Here is a 23,804-nt window from a genome sequence, read left to right as displayed (position 1 = left end):
AATTTTGTCAAGACGTACAGTGAAACTTCCACTAGTGAGCAGTCTGAAGGAACAAATAAAATTCAAAATAAGGCAAAATATAATTCCAAATGTTATTAATTTCAAGTAATTTTAACACCATTTAGTAACTCTTGTGAATTATAAAATGATTTAAAAAATTTCAGTCGCATTTGTGTCAAAAAATATAATGATTGGGTAAATTACAAAAAAATTTAAACAATTATACAAAAATAATGTCACGTACTTCCCCAAATTTTAATAATTTCAGCTAATTATAAAATAATTTCTCGAAATCGAAAAAATCAAAGGAATTTTACCAACAGTTCGCTCTAAGTGCTTATTAATAAGTAAATTTTAACAAAAGTTAGACAAATCGGGAAACATTTCTTAATTCCTTAAAACTACAGCAACTCTAAATAAATTTAAAAAATTACTACCACTGTTCTGTGAACGAAATTATTTATTTCAGTATTCTTTCCTTGTGTATTTTTCGTGAAAAATTATGGAATTCAAAATAAAAGAGATTTCTTTGCACTACATTACATTTAGTTTTTTAAAATTTATTTTTTTTCTATTGTTTTCCAACACTTATAATTAATTCATGACCATAATGTGTTTAACACACCCCTAAAATCTCCCGGAAACTCAAGACTCGACACCCATCACCGAAAAATAAAAACCCCCCTTTCCAAATTTTTCTGCTCGTCCTTACGACTACATATCTAGCCATCTTGCAATCTCACTACCCCTGTTTCGCGTTTATGTTTCCCCTTCCTCCGTGCCCAAAAATAATTCCACCCTCACCCTCTTACACTACCTCTAGACTAGGACGAAATTCGCCTCTTAATATTCCATTCAGCTCACGTTATTTTGTAAGCGCAACCTTTGTCAGTTTTGAAACACGCAAAATGGGGACTAAATGGAATAAGCCATTGCTATTTCGTTTCTTAAAGCCACCGTCGTATTAAATTTTCCTTCTGTCAAATGCATCTGCGTCTGAAATACGACCAAACTTTAACTATTTACCGTTGGTACTATTGCGGAGGTGGCGGAGGAACGGTGACGCAGTTTCTCACTTGTGACTTTATTAACTTACGGTTTTTGGGGTGGCGCAACGCACGATTTTTTATAAAAGCGGCGCCAGGTCGGAGTTTGTTTGTTAAGCAGCGAATTAGTCGGAATAAATAATGCCGTGTTTACAGTTTTCAAAGTACAGAGGAATTTTTATTAGGGAAAAGTCGTAACTTAATTTTTATTTGCAATATATGAATTGAAATTATGACTAAATTAAGAGTGTAAGAAAATGCTGTTCCAATCAACAAATTTGCGACATAACGTCCACGTGAATCGGTTAGTTCATCGACATGAAAATAAATTCGATTATCGCCTATAATTTGACGAATCGTTTGACGTTTCCTCGTATTTTTAAGGATTTTTCTGCCCCCGATTCGCCTGAGTTCCGACTTATCGCGCGTTTTTTCGCGTCGCTCTTGTGTTTTGCCATTGATTGATGATCCGGGGGCTCGAGGCGTGCCACCCCCGAAAAACGTATCGCGCTCCAAGTCGTTCGGAACGTTGCGATAATTTAAGGGTGGAAACAAAAGCAACCTAAGATGCAATTAAAATCCTGAGATTTCTATTGGCCCGTCTCGTTGGCCGGAATCTGCTCCCTAAGCCCTTTTAAAATAGGTACGAAATTCGTCGGTGAGGCAGCATAATACGGTCCTAGCATTTTGCTTAATGTTTCCCATTTATAAAGCACATCTAGAATTTTAATTCGTTACGTCAGATGTTGGAGAAGGAGAGATGGAGCGGCGAAGGCGCCATTGGAACGAAAGGGAGGAAAACTCGAAGAAATTTCCGAGGGAAAATGTGTATACTTCGCGTATTATACAAACAGAACTTTAAGCAAAATACATAGTAATTTTATGTATCTAGCGAAAATGTAGCTTTCTGCAAATAAGTCTGGTAATTTGGTAAGGAAATTACTGTTTATTCTGGGAAAGTTTGTTTCTCGACGTTGGATAACCTGCGAGTAAATTGGGATAAGGATCGAGTTAAGGAGCAGGCATTACGCAAGTTTTATTTCGTGGGGCGAAGGCGACTCGGAATGGGGAATCTTTTATGAATAATATGCTTTATAGCTGGCAGATTTTACCAGCGTTCCGAGTAAATTAAGACAAGAGGTCGCATAATTACACCGACATAACCAACATTTTTCTTTAGATGCGTACATCGCATTATCGATTTTTAATACTGCGTCGTACACATCCGACAATACAGAGAAATCGAATCAAGATTAATTTCTGAAAACATTTTCTAGCATACCTAAATGCAAAATTTTGCACCCACTTTTAATCAGCTATTTTTTCTCCAGCCATTAATGTAACAGAAAAATAGCAAATAATCAAATTAAAACAAAAATTCTAATGAAAATGGAATCAGTAGTCTGGTTTTGATTTATTTTTCGCCAATACTGAATGTTGAAGAAGATTTGCCTTCAGATGTGGCTGAAAAAGCACACACTTCGGACCAAATCGCGTGAAATCTATTACTTTCCCTAAAAACATTTCTTGAGATTGTGTTTGTATGTATTTTGAAAGAAATTGAGTTGAAAGTTTAAAATGCTGCGGAAAATAAATTGAGAAACCCACAAGGTTCAGTCTAACACAACTTTTGATTTTCTTTATAATGTTTTAAAAATATATAAAATAAACCGTTTATGTTCAAATATAACAGCAAAAAAAATTGGTAGAAAGTTGTTTCGACAGAACTTCCCTCGCACCTAAAATACAATGAAACATATCCAGCATTTTCGAGTTAAATTTTTACTCTAGGTACACAATTTTGTTATGGAATCATCAACATTTTGCAAGGACACGTAAATCACTGTGGATTAGATTAAAAATAACAGTATTTCCAAAATTTCTGGGAAAATGGACTGAGTCGTTCCTGATTTAAACAACAGAATAAATTGACTCATTCATTAATTTTTTTGAGCCACCTAGGTACACAAGCAAATCTAAAAAATATGAACGCAATGATAAATTACAAGTAAAAACTCATCATATTTTGCACATTTTTAGTAGAATTTATTCGGAAAAATGTTGAGATGACGTTATCAATTTTTTAGTAGCATAATCCTAAATTTGTGGTTTATAAATACATTATTGAGATTTTTCGGCTTTTCGGTTTTTCGATTTTTCAACTTTTGATGTTTCAATTTTGCAGTATTTTAATTTTTGACATTTTCAATTTTTCCATTCTTCAAATTTTCGATTTCTCCATTTTTTTATTTTTCGATTTCTCAATTGTCCGATGTTTCAATGATACGATTTCGCAATTTTTCAACTTTTCGATATTTTAATTTTTCAATTTTTAAAATTCTAGATTTTTCGATTTCTCGAGTTTTCAGTTCTTCTATGCATATTTCAGTTTTTCAATTTTCGGAATTCATTAAATTTCTGATTTTCCATTTATTTTAATTTTTCGATTTTCCAGTTTCTCGATGTTTCGATTTTTCAATTATACGATTGTTCAATTTTTCGATTTCTAAATTTTAGATTTTCCAATTTTAATTTTTTTTTTATTTGTCACGTTTGGACTATTTATTATTGCTAAAAATAAAAGTAAAAAATAACTACCAAAATTGTGACTAAAAATATGTAAAAATTAACAGAAAGTAGAACACATTGCTGCTAAAACATAAAAATAACTGTACTTTCCCAAAAAAATCTATTGCATGATTACTGTTCCACTAGTATTGCTAATTTAGGACGTTAGCATCAAACGCAATGAAAGTATTAATTCTTAGTTAAACAAAAAAATAGTTGCATGTCAAAATCGAGTGAAACATGTGAGATGTGTGCAAACAAAAGGGTCTAAATAATAACTATTTCCCGCAGAATTTCTGGAAGCTTATAGAGTCGGCATTGGCCTGAGCGCGCTCCGGTCTGTGGATCATACTAGTTCTCGGGAAACGATGTATCTAACGAGGCAGTTGAAATACCTGATATGTCACAGCGCAAAAAGTATTTCTCAAAAAACTTTCAAACGTTGATGTCTTTTTAATCGAACAAAACACAATTGGCGAACGCAATAATCCAGAATGGTGCGCAGAAAAATGCTTTAGACTAACCGAACGTTATTTTGATAAAATTTGCAAAATGAGAGAACAAGTAACACGGCTAATCCTACTGTACTGTGAAAAACATTTTACATTCCTGCAAATCTAGTTCAGCATGTACTCTCCCAAAATCTTTGCATAGAAAATGAAGCAAGGACAACTGAAGCATTTTGCAGTAACACCAAACTGATAATAAGACAATGCGGTTTGTACATTTTTAGCGGCATCGCCAGACGGCTTAATAAACAAAAAGGCTATGGTAGAAATATATAAAATGTCCAATTTAAATAATGCTTTATTCAACCAGATGATAAATTTTGGGAAAATAATATGATAGAGCCCTAAAAAATTTTTATTTATATGGCTTACTTCCGGAGAGAGTAGATTCTCGTTAATAAACAAGTCAAGCCATTAGACAAATTGTAAAGAAAAAATTGTACAATTAAAATTTTCTATTTGCATTCGCGTCATTTGTAGTTCATAAAAATCTTTATTCTAGTATAAACACACACAGGAATAAATAGTAATATTTATTCTTTGAGTTTTTATAAAAGTGGGGATGGGTGTTGTTAGTTTTGATTTTTTCGAGATTCCGGTATTTATTCAATATAAGATCCACTTTTTCTACAACAAAATGGTGATAAGAAATAAAATCGGGTGGGTGGGCGGGGCCACTTTTTTTTATTGGATTTGACCAGTTGCCAAAATATAATTTAATTATCTTACCATAAACAAAATAAGCCAAAACATGCAAACTCGAAGATGAGTGGGTTGCCTATTTTTCTATTGGTTGTCAATATAAAATCCACTTTTTCTCTCACAGCCACTAAAATGAGTGACCGATTTCATTGGCTCTTAATTAAAGACGAATCTCATTTCGTCAAACATAAGATTCTATAACAGGCAACAACGAAATTATTCTTTTACATTTTGTAGAATCTAGAAAAAAATTTAATATTTTTAATCTCAAAACATTTTTTGGGTTTTTAGTGTTTTATTATTTACGAATTTGAAAAAGTCTTGAGTGCCGCAGTGTTTGGGTATCCATGGTGTAGTGTTTTGGAAGCCCATGGAGATTTTTTTGTAAATTATGTAAAAGACTTTTGGGGGAGTTTGGTGTTCTATTTTTGGAAAATTCTGACTTGACCTGTTTTTGAGTTAACTTTGGAACCATTTTTTTTTTTTAATTTAAAACAATGTTGAGGTTGTAGGTATTCCTGTTTGGAAAGAATTTGAAATTGCCTTGGAGCCTGTAGTGTCTTTTTTATAATAATTTAACTCAATTTCTTAGAGGATACGTCATTTACTAAAATTAGTCTCATCTTAGCATTTGCCAAAATCGATCTTATTTTAGGAGGTAGTAGCCCCACCCACCCGCCCTCTCTTTTTTTACACGGTATGTTATTAGCCGAAATCGGCCTTATTTTAGCAGCTACTAGCCCCGCCCACCCACCCTCGCTTTTCTTAGATGGTATATCATTTGCCAAAATCAGTTTTATCGTAGCAGGTACGAGCCCCGTCCACCCGCCCTCTCTTTTCTTAGAAGGGGTACCATTTGCCAAAATCAGTCTTATCTTTGCAAATACTAGAAGCCGCCCACCCACCCTAAATATGTTATAAGTATGTTATTTTACGTAATTTAAATCCTACTTACTACGAAGAACTCCGGAGTCATTAAACGTCGAGAAAACATAAAAGTACCCAGTCCCTGATAGACTCGATTACAATACCTTATGCTCGAGAAGTAAAAATCTTTGGTGGACCTTGTGGTTTGTTTTAAAATGTGAAAATAATTTCATAGTCCCCTGATTTTCGTCTTTGAAAGAATTTGAAAAAACATCTCCCTTTAGTTTTCTTTTTGAAAGAATTTTAAACAAATTTAGGTTTCGTTTTTAAAACACTTTGGATCTGTTAGTGTCTTTTTTAGATAGGAGGTACTTTTTTTTTTACTTAAATGCAAAAATTTATCATTTTTTTTTAGATTTGAAAATTAACACTGCACTGTTCGAAAATTAAGCAGTAACCTGGTCACTTTTGCCACAAATCTTCTATATTGGAATAGGTTTACTGGAGATACCACGTAAAAAACGTGCCTATAATACTCTATCTCATAGGTGGTGCCGAAAAGAGTATCAAAAAATTAAATTTAGATAAATATGATTCTTCAGGTAAATAAGTGGTAAATGAAGTGATGAGAATCTAAATCTTGTCAGTTTTGTGTATTGATTCATATATAAAATGACAGATTAATAAAAAATATTTGAATAATTTTTTGAAAGAAAATATTTTAGTAGAATGTATAAAATTATAAAAATTTGCATACTTTTAAATCAAATTATGTCAGCAATGAAAGAAGTCGACTTGTAAAAGAGTTTCAACAATGTTGGTCAACTAAGAGTATTTATGAGTTTTATGACCTAAAGTACCTGTACTTATTACCTGAAAGGGTCGGTCGGCAAGGCTCCCTGTTGTGTAAAACTCAGCCATTTATTGAAACGGATCTTTGTAAAAAGGGGTGCCTAGTTTCACTTTATTTTCATTATTCAGTATTTTTTAAAAAAGCAAATATTTTGATAAATATAAATTTTAAAGAAAAATGACCGGGTCTTCCCCATAGATCTCAATGTTGTCTTTGCACTGATATAAAAGTTGAAGCGAAAAATGCTCTCTCCTCGTCTAAAAATGCAATTTCCTTCGAAGAATAAACGATTAATTAAACACTAAACAATCACTTATTTTAAAAAATATTGTGTCTTGCCCAGAGATTTAGACATAATCTATCAATTGAAATGTCGATCTTTTTTCAAAGTTGAAATTACGCCCGTAAAATGAAATTCTATTTAGCTCATTTTTCGGTCTGCCACTGGACACCCTTAAAAGACTTTTAAATCCTAGGAATAAAAGTGAACGCAAGTTTTTTTTCCTACTTACAAAAACGTCCACTTTTAGTGTCGAAATTGTCATCAAAAGTGTCATGTTTTAAGTTATAACTACACTAGTTTTAGCCATTCTTAAATAACCCTGAAACTTCCGCCGCCTCCAGTGTCAAACAACGTGCAAACTGGCCCCATTTCCCACGGCAGTCCGCCCCTGCCTCGTCCCCAGCAGAGCCGTGTAATGAAGAGCGCGAAAGCGCCTAAATAATGTGTAACAATCTGCTCCACTTAAAATTCACTTAACTTAAAAGTGTCCGAGCTATTTTTCACGTCGAGCAGGGGAAAAAAGCATCTATCTTCGGAAAAACAACCCCACGCCGCGCCGTCAGCCCTCTCGCTCCCGCGGGCTCATTTCGGCCTTTTTCCGTCTTTTTCGCCGCCGGACGAAGAGGTGATTTTTCATTTGTTGCGTGTAACCGCCAGAAAATTAGCACTTAGGTCCACTTTTATCAAATTTTATGAGCTTTCGAGGGAAAAACGACCTTAGCGCCCCGGCGATGGCGGAATAAATTTGTGTGGCGGCGCCGTAACTCGGGGGATTTATAATTTATTTGAACAATGTTAAAGGGGCTGGAAAATATGCTTCCGTATCGTTGTTTTTACGCTGTTTTCGGCGGACACCTGGATTGAGATATCCGGCAAAGGGAGAGGTGCAAGTGACATGGAGAGATTTTTTGTTAAATACACATACATGGGTTAATTATTGAATTTGAAATTATTTGCAAAGACCTCTAGGTATTTTTAAACTCAAGTTCTATTTTCTGCAATTTTTTTAAATTTTATACTTCATGTGTTTTTGAGATGCAGACCTATGTTTTAGTAATAGATTAGTCGTCAATTGTTCCGTTTTTAAATACTGCATTTTTTAAAATCGTAGTTAGCCTTGACAATACTATCACCTGTCACAGTCCTCGCGTAGGACATTTTATTCAAGTGGAAAAAATTGAGCTTGAATATTTTTATGTATAAATAAAATAAAATATAAATTTCAAGAAAATCCAACTAACTGATCCTCAGATATTCAACTGCTTCCATACTTTTTAGCAACCCTGTATAAATGTGTATCTGAGAAAATGCTTTTATTTGAACGCTACTTGCTTTTTCCTGTTTGCCGATTTTACTTTTTTCTGCCTATTTTGTCCTAAAATCTGCATTTTCTATATCCTTAAGCACATCTTTCTTGTCTCATTTAATATTTCCAGTACTATAAAGTACTTGTTAAGACTGATTTTGGCAAATGATATACCCTATATGAAAATAGAGGGTGGGTGGGCGGGGCTAGTACTTGCTGAGATAAGACTGATTTTGGTCAATGATGTACTTTCCATGAAAATAGTGGGCGGGTGGGTGGGGCTAGTATTTGCTAAGATAAGACTGAACAATTTCAAGAGTAGTAATTAGAATGAAGAAGGGGTGGGTGGGTGGGGCTACTGCTTGTTTATAAAACTTTTCTCCATTTCCTGATTTATTTATTTACTATAAAATGGGAATTTGATTCTATTTTGAAAAGCGGTAGATTGTAAGATTTAAAACAAAGTCAGAAGCAAATGGTCATTTAAAGAATAGCCACCTGCTACTTTCATTAAAACAATTTCTGAAATAAAAAAAAACTTCCTCTGGCAAGCTACGCTCTAGTATTTTATTCCATTTCGAATATTTCAGTAGAAAAATTTGAGTCATCATTATCGTCCTTTGGTTATGACTCTGAATCAGATTCACTTAGTGAAATAATGAAAGGAAAAATGTCTTCATAGGCATGTTTTTTCCAGTTAGCCGAAATAGGATTTTCAGAATGTCCACAAAAATTTTCTAACATTTTTGGAATGGGTACATTTAGAGTTTCAAGCCATAAATTCTCCACCCTACCACCCTGTCCTTTTTGAGTTTTAAAAAATCAAATACATTTCTAGAAAAAACAATGCTTTTATTACAAAATTAGGTAAAATTAATACTACTACTATTAGCATTGCTATGGTATTCAAAATTTTCATGTTCGTTTAAAGTTTTATCTAAATGTTTAGGTCAATTTTTGAAAAAGATGATCCTCAATGTGTTTTTTCAGCAAATATCAACAAAATCTTTTTTCAAAACCAACAGAATATGAAACTCATTTTCTGTTAATTTTTCCTACCAAAACAAAACTACTAAATATAGTTTTTTTTGGAGTCAAAGGGTAATTTTTATTTCGAAAATTGGTGGGTAGATATTTTAGTATTCAAGTATACATTGGGACTTATAGCTTTATAAATAAGGTATGTAGTGCCACTGGAAAGATTAAAATCATTTATATATTCAAATTCTTCATTCTTTTTTTCTTAAATATTCACATCTATATCGTTATTTCCACCTACGAAGTTAATTTATCAATACAATTAAAATTTTCAACTAGATTTACTAAGATTTTCCAATTATAGGTCACTTTCACCGCAAGAACGTAGAAAAGTTTTGAAAAAATTACAAATATTTTTTTTTAACTTAAAATTCAATCGAATCAAGTTACATCTGCAGCAGCGTAACCAAGCAACCTTTTGTCAACTAACATATATCTGTTAGTTACCCAAGTACCTAAAAGTGAAATTGTGAATATGTTTTGTACCAAAAATATTATACTGGCAACTATACTAAGTGACATGGAAATCAGAGCACCCAGTACTAGTAAGAATGTTTTAATAATTTTTTGTATACATATGTATTACTGTAATCAGTACTTCTGCCATATCCGTAGTAATACTTGCCAAGATAAAACAGATTTTGGCAGATGATATACTCTCTACAAAAGTAAAGGGTGGGTGGGCGGGGCTACTACCTGCTACGATAATTAAGATAATCTCCAAAACTACAGAAAAATAATTAAAAAACAACAGTTTTTTTTTCTCTTGGAACACATCGAAAATTAACCGAGGCCATTTTTTTATGAATTTAGATTTGTAGAAGTTAGTTTCGGTTCAATTTCTTCGAAAATTCTAACATTTTTACCGGAATTGATCAAATGAAAAAATATCAATTTTCGAGGCAAAAGAAAACCTCAGTATCAAACCAAATTTTTCGAAAATTTTAGTCTGAGGGCATTAATACTTTGTTTTTTAAATAAAGTTTTTTTGAGAATTTTGAAGCAAATTTTCAAAAATCTCAAATTTTCTGCGTTTTTCGAGCATGAGTCGGAAATTACTCAAAGACATTTTTTGTACATTTCAACTGATTCTTGTAGATTACAACTTTGGGCTTCAAAAATTTCAATAATTTTTCCAGACCTGATAAAATGAGAAATGACAATTTTCAAGATGTAGATTTGAAAAATTTCATTTCAAACTAAATTTTTCGAAAATTTTGGTCCGGGACACGTTAGGTTTTTGAATCACTTTAAATTGTTTTCATTTACTTATATTGTCGTAATAACCACGCAGGTATATCAAAAATTATTAAAATATGTTTACTTTACTGGGTGTTTTGATTTCCATGTCACTGAGTATATATACAGAAGAAGAAAATTGGAAAAATGTAAGAAGATAACGGATCTTTAGCTGTTCTCCAGTTAATAATAATTAATTAAGAAATTAGCACTTTTCTGGGTTCTTTTTGAAATTTAAATAAAATTAAATTTGAGCATCTTGTTATTATTAATTTAAACTTTCTCTTAAAACTGTTGTTACTTAACATTAGGTTTCTCAGAAATTAAAAATGTCTATAATTTTCGTACTTTATTTAAAATGTCTTTTTGTTATTTTTTCCGAATTTTAATTTTTTTCTTCTGGACACCACTTTGTATTTCTTGATTGATGATGAAAGTTTAATTATACCTCAAAAAACACACCCTAAAATGAGAGACTGGACGAAAAAATGTTTCATTTGAAGTTAGCACCTTTTTATTCGAATTTTAGTCGTAACAAAATAATTTTCGGCATTTTAAATTTGAATGCCAGAAGTCGAAATGTGAGCGTTTCACACCAGAACTTTAATGGCAATAAAAATTGACGTTTCTGGAGATGTCAGCTCCCGTCGTCTTCATCTCTGGAAGTCATCTCGCTCGTTCCTTCCTCTTCCTCGGGCCGCCGGGGGTGGGTCCCGCCGTCATCGCCGTCTCCTAAAAAGCGTTTAATTTGCGGAGCTGACGCTGCCACCGCCGCCACCCATACAGGAGCATAATTTTCTTAGTTTTGCTGGAAACTTGAAGGAGTGTAATTTTACTTTGAGCAACACTCGAGCAATCGCCCAATCCGTTCTCGTCTTCGACTCCTCTTCAACCACCAGCACGCGCTCCAGCGCGCCGCTGTACTTTTACAATGAAATGCATGGCAGCAAAATACTGAGCTAAAATGGCGTCCCATCTATCTTATTTTAACTGTTCTTCGTGTTAGCGAATTTTACGCCCCAGATCAACCGTCTTACTTCATCCGGTTGCAAAGATACGAGACGGGTTAGGTAGACGTGGCGGATTCGGTACAATAACGGCGTTAATTTGTTTTACGAACGCGGATAATTTATATTAGCGAACACCTTTGGTGATGAGAAAGGAGTTCATAATGTCAAAGGAAAGTTTCATTTTGTTGAAAACGCGGAGCGGGATCTTAAAAGCAGCGAGCCATCTTAACAACGATTTATTCGAGAGGAAAACCGTTTAACTTCGAGATCACTGCTGGGGCTAATTAGGTTTTAATTAAAGCTTGGTGTAAACGCAATCATCGATGGCGACGATTATTGCTGCTGGATGCTTCAGAGGAGAAAAAACGGGCAGGTTCATGGATTGGCAGCGGGATGGGAGCGTTCGATCTTATCAGATAACACATAATACATAACTAATAGTTACATGATTCGCCTTTTCTAACTCTTTATCTGCCGCATACATCTGTGGTTTCGGGATAACATTTATCGGCAGTTGTTTTCCTGGGAGTGTTTTAGTCTGGATGGGGCCTTTTCCAGTTTTTTTCCAAAAATGAATTAAATATAAGATTACTTAACTTATTTAAGGGTGCCCAGTAGCAGACCGAAAAATGAGCTAAATAGATTTTCATTTTACGGGCGTAATTTCAACTTTGAAAAAAAGATCGACATTTCAATTGATAGATTATGTCTAAATCTCTGGGGAAGACACAATATTTTTTAAAATAAGTGATTGTTTAGTGTTTAATTAATCATTCATTCTTCGAAGGAAATTTCATTTTTAGACGAGGAGAGAGCATTTTTCGCTTCAACTTTTGTATCAGTGCAAAGACAACATCGAGCTCTATGGGGAAGACCCGGTCATTTTTGTTTAAAATTTATATTTATGAAAATATTTGCTTTTTAAAAAAATACTGAATAATGAAAATAAAGTGAGACTAGGCAACCTTATTTACAAATGATTCGTTTCAATAAATGATTGAGTTTTACACAGGAGGCAGCATTGACGACCGACCCTTTCAGGTAATCAGTTCAGGTACTTTAGGTCATAAAAGTCATAAATACTCTTAGCTCACCAACATTATTGAAACCCTTTTACAAGTCGACTTATTTCATTGCTGACATAATTTGATTTAAAAGTATGCAAATTTTTATAATTTTATACATTCTACTAAAATATTTTCTTTCAAAAAATGATTCAATAATTTTTTATTAATCTGTCATTTTATATATTAATCAATACACAAAACTGACAAGATTTAGATTCTCATCATTTCACTAACCACTTATTTACCTGAACAATCATATTTATTTAAATTTAATTTTTTGATACTCTTTTCCGCACCACCTATGAGGTAGAGTATTATAGGCACGTTTTTTACGTGATATCTCCAGTAAACCTATTCCAATATTACTATTTATTCCTGTGTGTGTTTATACTAGAAGGGCAAAAGATTTATATGAACTACACATGACGCGAATGCAAATAAAAAATTTAAATTGTACAATTTTTTGTTTACAATTTGTCTAATGGGTTGATTTGTTTAATAACGAAAATCTACTCTCTCCGGAAGTAAGGCATCTAAATAAAATTTTTCTAGGGCTCTATCATATTATTTTCCCAAAATTTATCATCTCGTTGAATTAAGCACTATTTAAATTGGACATTTTATATATTTCTACGATAGCGTTTTTGTTTATTAAGCCGTCTGGCGATCCCGCTAAAAATATACAAACCGCATTGTCTTATTGTCAGTTTGGTGCTTTCAGTTGCCCTTGCTTCATTTTCGATGCAAAGAATTTGGGGGAGTACATGCTGAATTAGATTTGCAGGAATGTAAAATGTTTTTCACAGTAAAGTAGGATTAGCCGTGTTACTTGTTCTCTCATTTTGCAAATTTTACCAAAATAACGTTTGGCTAGTCTAAAGGATTTTTCTGCGCACCATTCTGGATTATTGCGTTCGCCAATTGTGTTTTGTTCGATTAAAAAGACATCAACGTTAGAAAGTTTTTTGAGAAATACTGTTTGCGCTGTGACATATCAGGTATTTCAACTGCCTCCTTAGATACATCGTCGCCCGAGAACTTGTATGATCCACAGACCGGATCGCGCTCAGGCCAATGTCGACTCTATAAGCCTCCAGAAATTCTGCGGGAAATAGTTATTATTTAGATGCTTTTGTTTACACACATCTCACATGTTTCACTCGATTTTGACACTCAACTATTTTTTTGTTTAACTAAGAATTAATACTTTCATTGCGTTTGATACTAACGTCCTAAATTAGCAATACTAGTGGAACGGTAATCATGCAATAGATTTTTTTGGGAAAGTACAGTTATTTTTATGTTTTAGCAGCAATGTGTTCTATTTTCTATTAATTTTTACATATTTTTAATCACAATTTTGGTAGTTATTTTTTACTTTTATTTTTAGCAATAATAAATAGTCCAAACATGAAAAAATAAAAAAAATTAAAATTGGAAAATCTAAAATTTAGAAATCGAGAAATTGAATAATCGTATAATTGAAAAATCGAAACATCGAGAAACGGGAAAATCGAAAAATTAAAATAAATGGAAAATCAGAAATTTAATGAATTCCGAAAATTGAAAAACTGAAATATGCATAGAAGAACTGAAAACTCGAGAAATCGAAAAATCTAGAATTTTAAAAATTGAAATATTAAAATATCGAAAAGTTGATAAATTGCGAAATCGTATCATTGAAACATCGGACAATTGAGAAATCGAAAAATAAAAAAATGGAGAAATCGAAAATTTGAAGAATGGAAAAATTGAAAATGTCAAAAATTAAAATACTGAAAAATTGAAACATCAAAAGTTGAAGAATCGAAAGACCGAAAAGCCGAAAAATCTCAGTAATATATTTATAAACCACAAGTTCAGGATTATGCTACTAAAAAATTGATAACGTCATCTCAAAATTTTACCGAATAAATTCTACTAAAAATGTGCAAAATATGATGAGTTTTTACTTGTAATTTATCATTGCATTCATATTTTTTAGATTTGCTTATATACCTAGGTGGCTCAAAAATTTAATGAATGAGTCAATTTATTCTATTGATTAAATTAAGAACGACTCACTCCATTTTCCCAGAAATTTTGGGAATAATGTTATTTTTAGTCTAATCCACATTGATTTACGTGTCCTTGCAAAATGTTGATAATTTCATCACAAAATTGTGTACCTAAAGTAAAAATTTAACTCGAAAATGCTGGATATGTTTCATTGTATTTTAGGTGCGAGGGAAGTTCTGTCGAAACAACTTTCCACCAATTTGTTTTGCTGTTATATTTGAACATAAACAGTTTATTTTATATATTTTTAAAACATTATAAAGAAAATAAAAAGTTGTGTTAGACTGAACCTTGTGGGTTTCTCAATCTATTTTCCGCAGCATTTTAAACTTTCAACTCAATTTCTTTCAAAATACATACAAATGGATTTCGATGGTTATTTCCCTGTGCTCATAAATGCCAGTAATCAACTGTATTAAAATTGTGCATATTTATCAAAAATTGTACATATTTCTTCGAAATTTTCCTCATAAAAATGCCCAATAAATATTCGCACTTTGAATAAAACATCCCCCTTTATTGGTGTTCTCTGTAGGCAATTTCTTGCTCTCGCTCCACCCAGCAACCCACCTTTCATTTTCCATGAGCCGTATGCAATATGTACCACATTTCAAGTTTCAGCTCGCGCTTTCCCCGCTTTTCCTGAAAAATCGTCTCCGCCCGACTCCCTGAAATAATAATTGCGTCGAAATTTGAGACTGTACCCGTAGTCATTGTGTTCGCGTATTATTCCTTTATAAATTATGTTTGCCGAGCAGAAAGACGCGAACTAACGACTAGAATCGACTGAAAGGGAAGTAACTAAATAAATGAGTCGGCTTTGATGAATAAGGCTCAAGGAAAGTGCTTTGTTTCAAAGATTAATTTAGTAATGTATCCATTCGTCTTTGTTTTCAACGGCGAGGACCTTTCAAGGTGCCGCCCCGTCCCCGCCGCCCCCGAGACACGACACGCGCCGCCAAAAAATCCGGCGCGACGAGGAGAGAAAACACCGCCCCGGTGCTATTTACGCCGACTTCAATTGTCAATATATTCGAGGCACGCTTTTACAAATTGTTTAATTAAATCAAGGAGGCCGGGGAGAGGTAACTCCGACTGTCTTCTCTCTGACTTCACAGCCGCCTTGTGTCTTCAAATTAAATTTAAGACTTGTCTGTTCGCGGCGCTGTGGGAGCCTGAGGGACGTCGGATGCACTCGTCTATTGGGATGCTTGTAATGGCGAGGTTGTCGTCCAGATATCATTTCTGTGGTTGCTAGATGCACCCTCAAGGGCTGCGCGACGTCTGTCAGGGGAGGGGGGAAATGCACTTAACGCATTGTATATGTATACGATTATATCCGGCTAGAAGTACCAACAAATTTAACTCATTTATATTATCATTCCGTCTGTGGTCCTTGACAGGAGAAATTTATTTTTTTGTAATTGTCAAAATGCCTGAATTACTTACTTTTAGCAAGTACTTTTAACCCAAATACCCAAAAAAATCCATTGCGCTTTACAGAAATAAAATATCTTAATAAATAATTGAGTAAACAGGGGCAGAATATTTAAAATTTGTGGTCAAACAAACTTTAGCCATTTTTCTGATCCACTCAATAGAGTCTTATCTTAGCAAGTACTAACCCGCCCACCCACCCTCTATTTTCATAGGGGTATATCATATTCCAAAATCACTCTTATCTTAACAAATACTAGCCCCGCCCACCCACCCTCTATTTTCATGGAAGGTACATCATTTTCCAAAATCTTATCCTAGCAAGGACTTACTATATAGGACCGGAAATAATAAATGTGACAAGAAAGATTTGCTTAAGGGTACAGGAAAATCAAATTTTAAAACAAAATAGACAGAAAAAAGTTTTACAATTATTGAACACTAGTTTAATTTTTGAATAAAGTGTCGTACGCCACTCGAGTATTCCCTAATTTCAAAAAAATTCAACACCATTCTAGCGACTGCATCCATACTTTTTTGACACCCTGTATAATCCGCCTTCTAAATTTTTATCCACGTACCTATACATAATCTTGTTATTTTTTATGTTCATCAAAATAGTTTTATGAGCTGTAGCACCATCTTGTTCTTGACATTGCTAACTTCTTCGATATAAGCCTGGACGAAGTATTCTCATTCACTATTTTTTGACTTCACTTCTAATACCTAAGTCAACTTCCTTTTATTTTTTCGAGTAATTTTCTGCATAAATTTGTTTAAGTCGTTTCCGCCGCAAAACTAATTATAATTATTACTAAATGTTTACCTTGAAAAACCGTTTTAGCAGAAACACACATTCCTACAATAGTTAAATTTGATAAACCCTAGAAATGTCACAGGAATTTTCAACCCTTACACTTTCCCGAAGCTTTGTGAGACAATCACCGAAACCTCCCTTGAAGTAGAATTTAAACCCAAAGGAACTAAATCTGCTTTGAAAGAGCAACTAAAAGTTCATAGACATTATTTAAGCTCCTTTTGTGCCTTCCAGTTCACGTGAAGCGTTCACTTTGAAAGCTTAATGAAAAAAAGCTCTCGCAAACCCCCGAAAACTGTTTTTCTATCAATAAAAAACCGCCACCGTGATTAAAAACCACCCCCGGAACGTTCCACCCCGCCGTGCATCGCACCTCCACCATTCCTGAGTGTAATAATTTCAGCCATAAAATCCTCCTTAAACTTAAACACGACTGAAATCTGAAATCCACACTGAGAAATTCAAATTAGAATTACTTTCCCTACATTAAATACTGCGCCATTTTGATGCAAAAATCAGGGAAAAGTCGACCTTATACCATCACACAAATAAGGGCGAATATCTTAAATAAAATCTAAGGCATATACTTAGGATGAGGGTTGAGTTTTCTAGAGGGATATTTGTGTTGAGCTTTAGAGCTCTGCCAACGAACAAACGTCCTTAAATCAACCCCTCGTAAGCTCCACTTTACCCTGGACCGAATTAAAACGTATAAAGAGGGTGATTTTAAACCCCGGGCTCGGTTAAAGTTAGAAATGAGGGAGCAAACTTCAAGAGGGAATTAAGGAACGCTCGCGCCCCACCAACCCTTGTGTTTTTTTGCGTTTTCTTACGTGAGGGTTTTTACCCGGGGGCGGCGTAACTGGCTTTGTGGAAATAATGACGAATTAATGCTAGGAAATGCCGCAAGGAGGGTATTTCTGATTGTGTAATAATTATCTTTGTCTGGGAAAGCTGTGGAAACGAGACAATATCTTGCTTACGTTTTTATTTTCTCAATCTATTTTAATATAAAAAAACCGACTTCGCCGGCCCCATCTGCACCCAACGCGATTTCCCAATATTGCTAACCATGGCGTGTCTAAAGTTTTCTCATTATTTTCAGATCCCGCATCGAAGTTCGAAGATGAGAATTTTCTGATATTAGAGTGTGTCGCGAAGTAACAACGAACTATGCTCCAACTATCCGAAGTAGAAATTCCTATTCTGAAACTATTCAGGTAATAATATATTTTATTCGCTCATATTCGTGCAGTTTGTAGCGCCTTATCGGGCGTACATTCCCCGAGGTATTTAAATAGGAAGACGTGCGCTCGCATTTCTACCAACCCGATAACGTCAAGTGTTCCTATTAGTCTCTTAGGGACTTTAGTTAAGACGATGTTTAACCGGTTATTGGTAGCATTGTTTTTAGGTGACGATTCTGCGATAGTATCGCGCTTACGAACGATCGCGGCCAAAGGGCGCGCATTCGTAAATTTATCGACTCGTAACCTCGGGAATTAATTCCCTTTATTGGGACATATTTAAGGGACGGAAGGTGCTGGTACCGCCACCAGGAATATACATGCAAATGCAGATCGAACGATAACGAGGATATTATCATAAGCGACGAAACAAAAACGGGAGCCAAAATAGAAAAATTATACTGTAAAGTCAAAAAACGGGAATTTGACGACTGGTTTGAAAATTTTTACTTGCTGTAGTAACATATCGATCCTAATTTTCATTAAAATTTGCATAACACATTAGATGTTTTTCTAAATTTTTGGCAGAAATCATTTTCCTTTTGTCGGTTAGGACATTTTTACAGCTAGAGAAGGATCTCTCAACATCACACAATGCTAGAAGAGAATTTTTAAAATTAGAAATTTCAATGGGTTTCATTTTTTATATTGTGTCTTTTTTTTAAATATGTGCAGTCATTATATTATATTTTTTTGAAAACATGGACTTTGCAATATTAAGCTCCACCTCTCGATCTAACAATGAATGAAAAATTCATCACGACTGAGATAAGGGCGGGTGGGTGGGGCTTGAAAATTGAAAAAAATCAAAACTGTGTAACAACATTTTGCAATTTAAGTCTGAAATTTCGCAAATGTTTTAAGGTTATGGTATTTATGGTAAATAGTTAATCAACATTTTTTCTACATTTTCGCCTTGTAATACTTTCCTGGCAAGTTTAAACTCTCCTATTTGCCTATTTTTGATTATGAGTACCTTTTTGCATTTTTTCGACATAAATATTTTACTTTTTCTGCCTACCATGTTCTAAAATCTGAATTTCCTCATATTTCTTGGGAAAGTCACATTTAATATTTCCGGTACTTGTTAAGATAAGACTGATTTTGGCAAATGATATTTAATTGCTAATTACTAATTATTTTGACATTCGATTGAATCTTAGTTTTTAATTTCAAGAAATTATAATTACTTTCGATTAATTCTCTTTAATTTGATACAATCACTAAAAATCTACATCTACCTCTTAGGGGAAGAAAGTAACCAACTTAAATATTGGCTGTTATTAAGTCTTGCTGACTTTCATTAAACTTAGTTAATTAGAGCAAACAATTAACTAATTCTAAGTACGTTAAATAACATTGTCGTTTTGGATGAATATATGACTTACAATTAATTACGATTAACAATACTTACTTGCTAATGAATTAAGTTTTACGTTCAACAAATTACACGTAATTTAGGTTAATTATAAATGCTTTTTGCTGTGAAATTCATTCACCTACCAAATGAATTTTTATAGTAGCTAAAGTTAATGTAGATAAAAGTAAATAATAATTTCAGTAAATTGCACGTAAGTATACTTAATTGTTACTAATCACATTAGATTCGTCAATAATTGGACTGAACCTGGTCGTAGAATTGGTGTTGTTTAATTTCAAGAAATTATAATTACTTTCTATTAATTCTGATTAATTTCATATAATTACTAGAAACCTTCAACCAAAGTAACTCAGTAGATATACATCAACTATCATTAAATCTAACTGACTCTAATTAACCGTAATAAATTAGAGCCAACAATTAAGTAATTGTAAGTACGTCAAATAACATTATCATTTTGGATCACTTACAGTTAGTTACGATTAACCACAATTAATTTCTAAAAAATTAGCGTTTACATTCAATAAATTATTAAGTCATTTAGGTTAATTATAATCGTTTTTTTGATGTCAGATCTTTCGTCTACTGAGCGATTTTTTGTAGTATCTAAAGTTGATGTATAAAAAAGATCAAAATTCTGCAAAATTATTTATCATAGGAAAATTTAATTTCAATAAGTTGCACATAATTAATCTTATTTAATATTATCATTTTGGCTAAATATATTAATTGCAGTTAATTGCGATTAACCACAAGTAATTTCTAAATAATTAGCTTTCACGTTAAAAAAATTACAAGTATTTTGGGTTAATTATAAATGTTTTTTGTTGTCTACGAAAGAGAATTTTTGTAGTATCTAAAGTTAATGTAGAATAAAGATCTAAAGTTCTTCAAAACTGTTGTTCACAAGAAAATTTAATTTATTACATTAAGTATAATAAAAAATTGCACGTAAGTAAGCTTAATTAGTAATAATCATATTCGATTGGACTGAAAATTGGTTGAATCTGACTGTTAGAAGCAAAAACTCACCGTCAAATTGTTATTTAGTTTTAAGAAATTATAACTGATTTCGATAATTATGTTTAATTTCTTGCAATTACTAGAAACCTACATCTGCCAGTTAGCGAAAGAAAGTAACTCAGTAGTTATATACCAGCTGCCATTAAGTCTAATTGACTCTAATTAAGCTTAGTTAATTAGTACTAACAATAATCATTTTGGATGAATATGTCACTTACAGCTAATTGCGATTAATCACACTTAATTCCTAAAGAATTAACCTTTATATTGAATAAATTACGACTAATTTAGATTAATTATAATTGTTTTATTTTGTGGGATTAGGGCTTGATAATACTATTGATATTATTTTGAAAAAAAAAAAAACAAACTAATATCTACCTTTGTCTTCAAGTTTTGCAACATTTAAATCTATAATTTGAATAGATCTCTGTTTGTTTTTATTAATTTATTTAATTTCCTCAAAGAGTTTATAACAAACGGTAATTTGTTTTATAGAGGAAGAACTTCAAAGCAATTTTTCGAATTTTTTCAAATGCTGTAGACCGAGCCGCAGGCGAGAGTCAAAGTAAAAATGAATTTTTGACACTTGGAAATGCATATAAGTATTAATTTATTTTGAAAGAAACTAATAAGTATTTATATTTGTCATCAAATTTTGGATCTTTTAAATCTATAATGTGATCAGAACTTTACTTTTTAATAATTTCTTCAAAGTCCTTGTAACAAATGGTAATTTGTTTTACAAACGAAGTGCAGAAATGATTGTTTTATGACCTTAATATTTCTTTTGAGGGAATCTAATAGTGTAGAAAAAACTAAACCTCCCCCCTTCCCCCATCTTTTTTCTACATTTCACTGATTTATTTGAGGAATTCTATTTTGAAAAACGGTAGAATCTAAGATTTAAAACAAAGGCAGAAGTGGCCCCGCCCACCCACCCCTATTCTATTTTGATCACTCATTCTATTGGCTCTGAGATGGAAGTTGTAAACTAAAGAAGTAGTACGGGAGCGAGGAGTTTGTTGTAACAAATTTTAGAAAAACGAATATAACTTTATATGAATCTTATAAAGATAAGACTGATTTTGGCAAATGATATATCCTGTAAGAAAATAAAGGGTGGGTGGGTGGGGCTAGTACTTGTTAAGGTAAGGCTGATTTTGGCAGATGATATACGCTTTAGGAAAATAGAGGGTGGGTGGGCGGGGCTAGCATTTGCTAAGATAAGACTAAACAATAGCAAGAGTAGTACTAGAATGAAGAAGGGGGTGTAGAAAAAGTAAACCCAGCCTCCCCCGCCATCTATTTTCTCTAATTCACTGATTTATGTTATGAATTCTATTTTGAAAAATGGTAGAATCTAAGATTTTAAACAAAGTCAGAAGTGGCCCCGCCCACCCACCCCTATTCCGTTTTTATCACTCATTTTACAAGCTCTGAGACGGAAGTTGTAAACTAAAGAAGTAGTAGGGGAGCGAGGGGCTTGCTGTAACAATTTTTAGAAAAACGAATATAACTTTAAATCTATCTTGTAAAGATAAGGCTGATTTTGGCAAATGATATATCCTTTAAGAAAATAACGGTTGGGTGGGTGGGGCTAGTACTTGTTAAGGTAAGGCTGATTTTGGCAGATGATATACGCTTTAGGAAAATAGAGGGTGGGTGGGCGGGGCTAGCATTTGCTAAGATAAGACTAAACAATAGCAAGAGTAGTACTAGAATGAAGAAGGGGGTGTAGAAAAAGTAAACCCAGCCTCCCCCGCCATCTATTTTCTCTAATTCACTGATTTATGTTATGAATTCTATTTTGAAAAATGGTAGAATCTAAGATTTTAAACAAAGTCAGAAGTGGCCCCGCCCACCCACCCCTATTCCGTTTTGATCACTCATTTTACAAGCTCTGGGACGGAAGTTGTAAACTAAAGAAGTAGTAGGGGAGCGAGGGGCTTGCTGTAACAATTTTTAGAAAAACGAATATAACTTCAAATCTATCTTGTAAAGATAAGGCTGATTTTGGCAAATGATATATCCTTTAAGAAAATAACGGTTGGGTGGGTGGGGTTAGTACTTGTTAAGATAAGGCTGATTTTGGCAGATAATATACCCTTTAGAAAATAGAGGGCGGGTGGGCAGGGCTAGCATTTGCTAAGATAAGACTGAACAATATTAAGAGTAGTACGAGGACGAAGAAGGGGGTGTAGAAAAAACTAAACATAACCCACCCCCCCATCTCTTTTCTCCATTTCACTGACTTATTTTATGAATTCTGTTTTGAAAAACGGTAGAATCTAAGATTTAAAACAAAGTCAGAAGTGGTACCGCCCACCCACCCGTATTCCGTTTTGATCACTCATTTTATTGGCTCTCAGACGGAAGTTGTAAAGCTATCGCTTCCTTATAAAAAACCCTGTGGGAGCTGATAAATTTATGGTTTACACAACCAGCAGCATTCTACTCGAATTGCGGGATCAAGGTAACAGTTGAATTTTGGGTAAAAAGGTTTGGGAGAAATTTTAGAAAGTATCTTGTAGGTTTTTAAATGTCGTTTCACCTACTCTCCCTGGAGTTTCTTCCAATAATTTGCACAATTGTTAGACAATATCCATAGACTGACTTAAAGTCAACCCAGTGGTCTCTAAACTAGTTACACTTGTTTTTAAGATGGTAAAATAGGTTGTTATATAAATAAGCTAAATTATATTTGAGATGCTTTTGCTGTAAATAATATTGAGCATCGGCGATGCATTTCGACACTGTGGAGTCAAATTCCATAATAACCTAAAATGTTTCATTTAATTTAGTATTAATATATATTTCCTCTTCAATCCATGAGCCCTATCTTGTCAGAACAGGTTCTGGAGGTAATGGACAATCTGGTAAAGCTTCCCGGAAAGCTTTGATCCTCAAATGAGCTTTAAGAAATATTTTATTTACTTTGGAAATTAAACCATTGACATCTTCATATTGATTCCGCACAACTTCAGCTGCAGAACAATTCACCGTTTTCTATTTGCAAGACGTCTTTATTTTTCGTCCTTTAAAGATGATTTGACTTTGGACATTTTTAAAAATGGCACAAAATACTAGATGATAAACAATTTTTAAAACACTTTTGCACTTTTGAACTTCACTTTACGAAAACCCAACACGAACTAACTGATACAGGAAGAGAACTCAAAAAGAAAGTTGTAGGAGGGCTTGGTGTATTTAACACATTAAAGCTCTTCCTAAAAAAGCAGGAGACAACTTGTGTCGAGGTCTGTAAGTGGGTGCTTTAATAATTTTAAAACATAAAATAGGTCGAAAAAATAAATAAGGCTCTCAGATACCTATACACATTTATACACATA

At 33.4% G+C, this 23,804-nt stretch overlaps 1 long non-coding RNA gene across 1 annotated transcript in view; it reads left to right on the top strand.

Moving 5' to 3' along the window:
• The window catches only part of LOC135142612 (uncharacterized), a 38,569-nt gene that overhangs the window by 5,631 nt on the left and 9,134 nt on the right, over positions 1–23,804 (top strand). The window contains exon 2 of the long non-coding RNA XR_010282566.1: positions 17,906–18,020. This is a non-coding gene — a long non-coding RNA (uncharacterized LOC135142612). The remainder of the gene's footprint in view (positions 1–17,905; positions 18,021–23,804) is intronic.

This window comes from Zophobas morio, unplaced genomic scaffold (genome assembly GCF_036711695.1).
Source record: "Zophobas morio isolate AGI-343-1 ecotype UQ-CSIRO unplaced genomic scaffold, CSIRO_AGI_Zmor_V1 ptg000049l, whole genome shotgun sequence".
Taxonomy (NCBI): Eukaryota; Metazoa; Arthropoda; class Insecta; order Coleoptera; family Tenebrionidae; genus Zophobas; species Zophobas morio.
The sequence above is the reverse complement of the archived record's forward strand: the minus strand, read 5'-3'. Positions and strand labels throughout refer to the sequence as shown.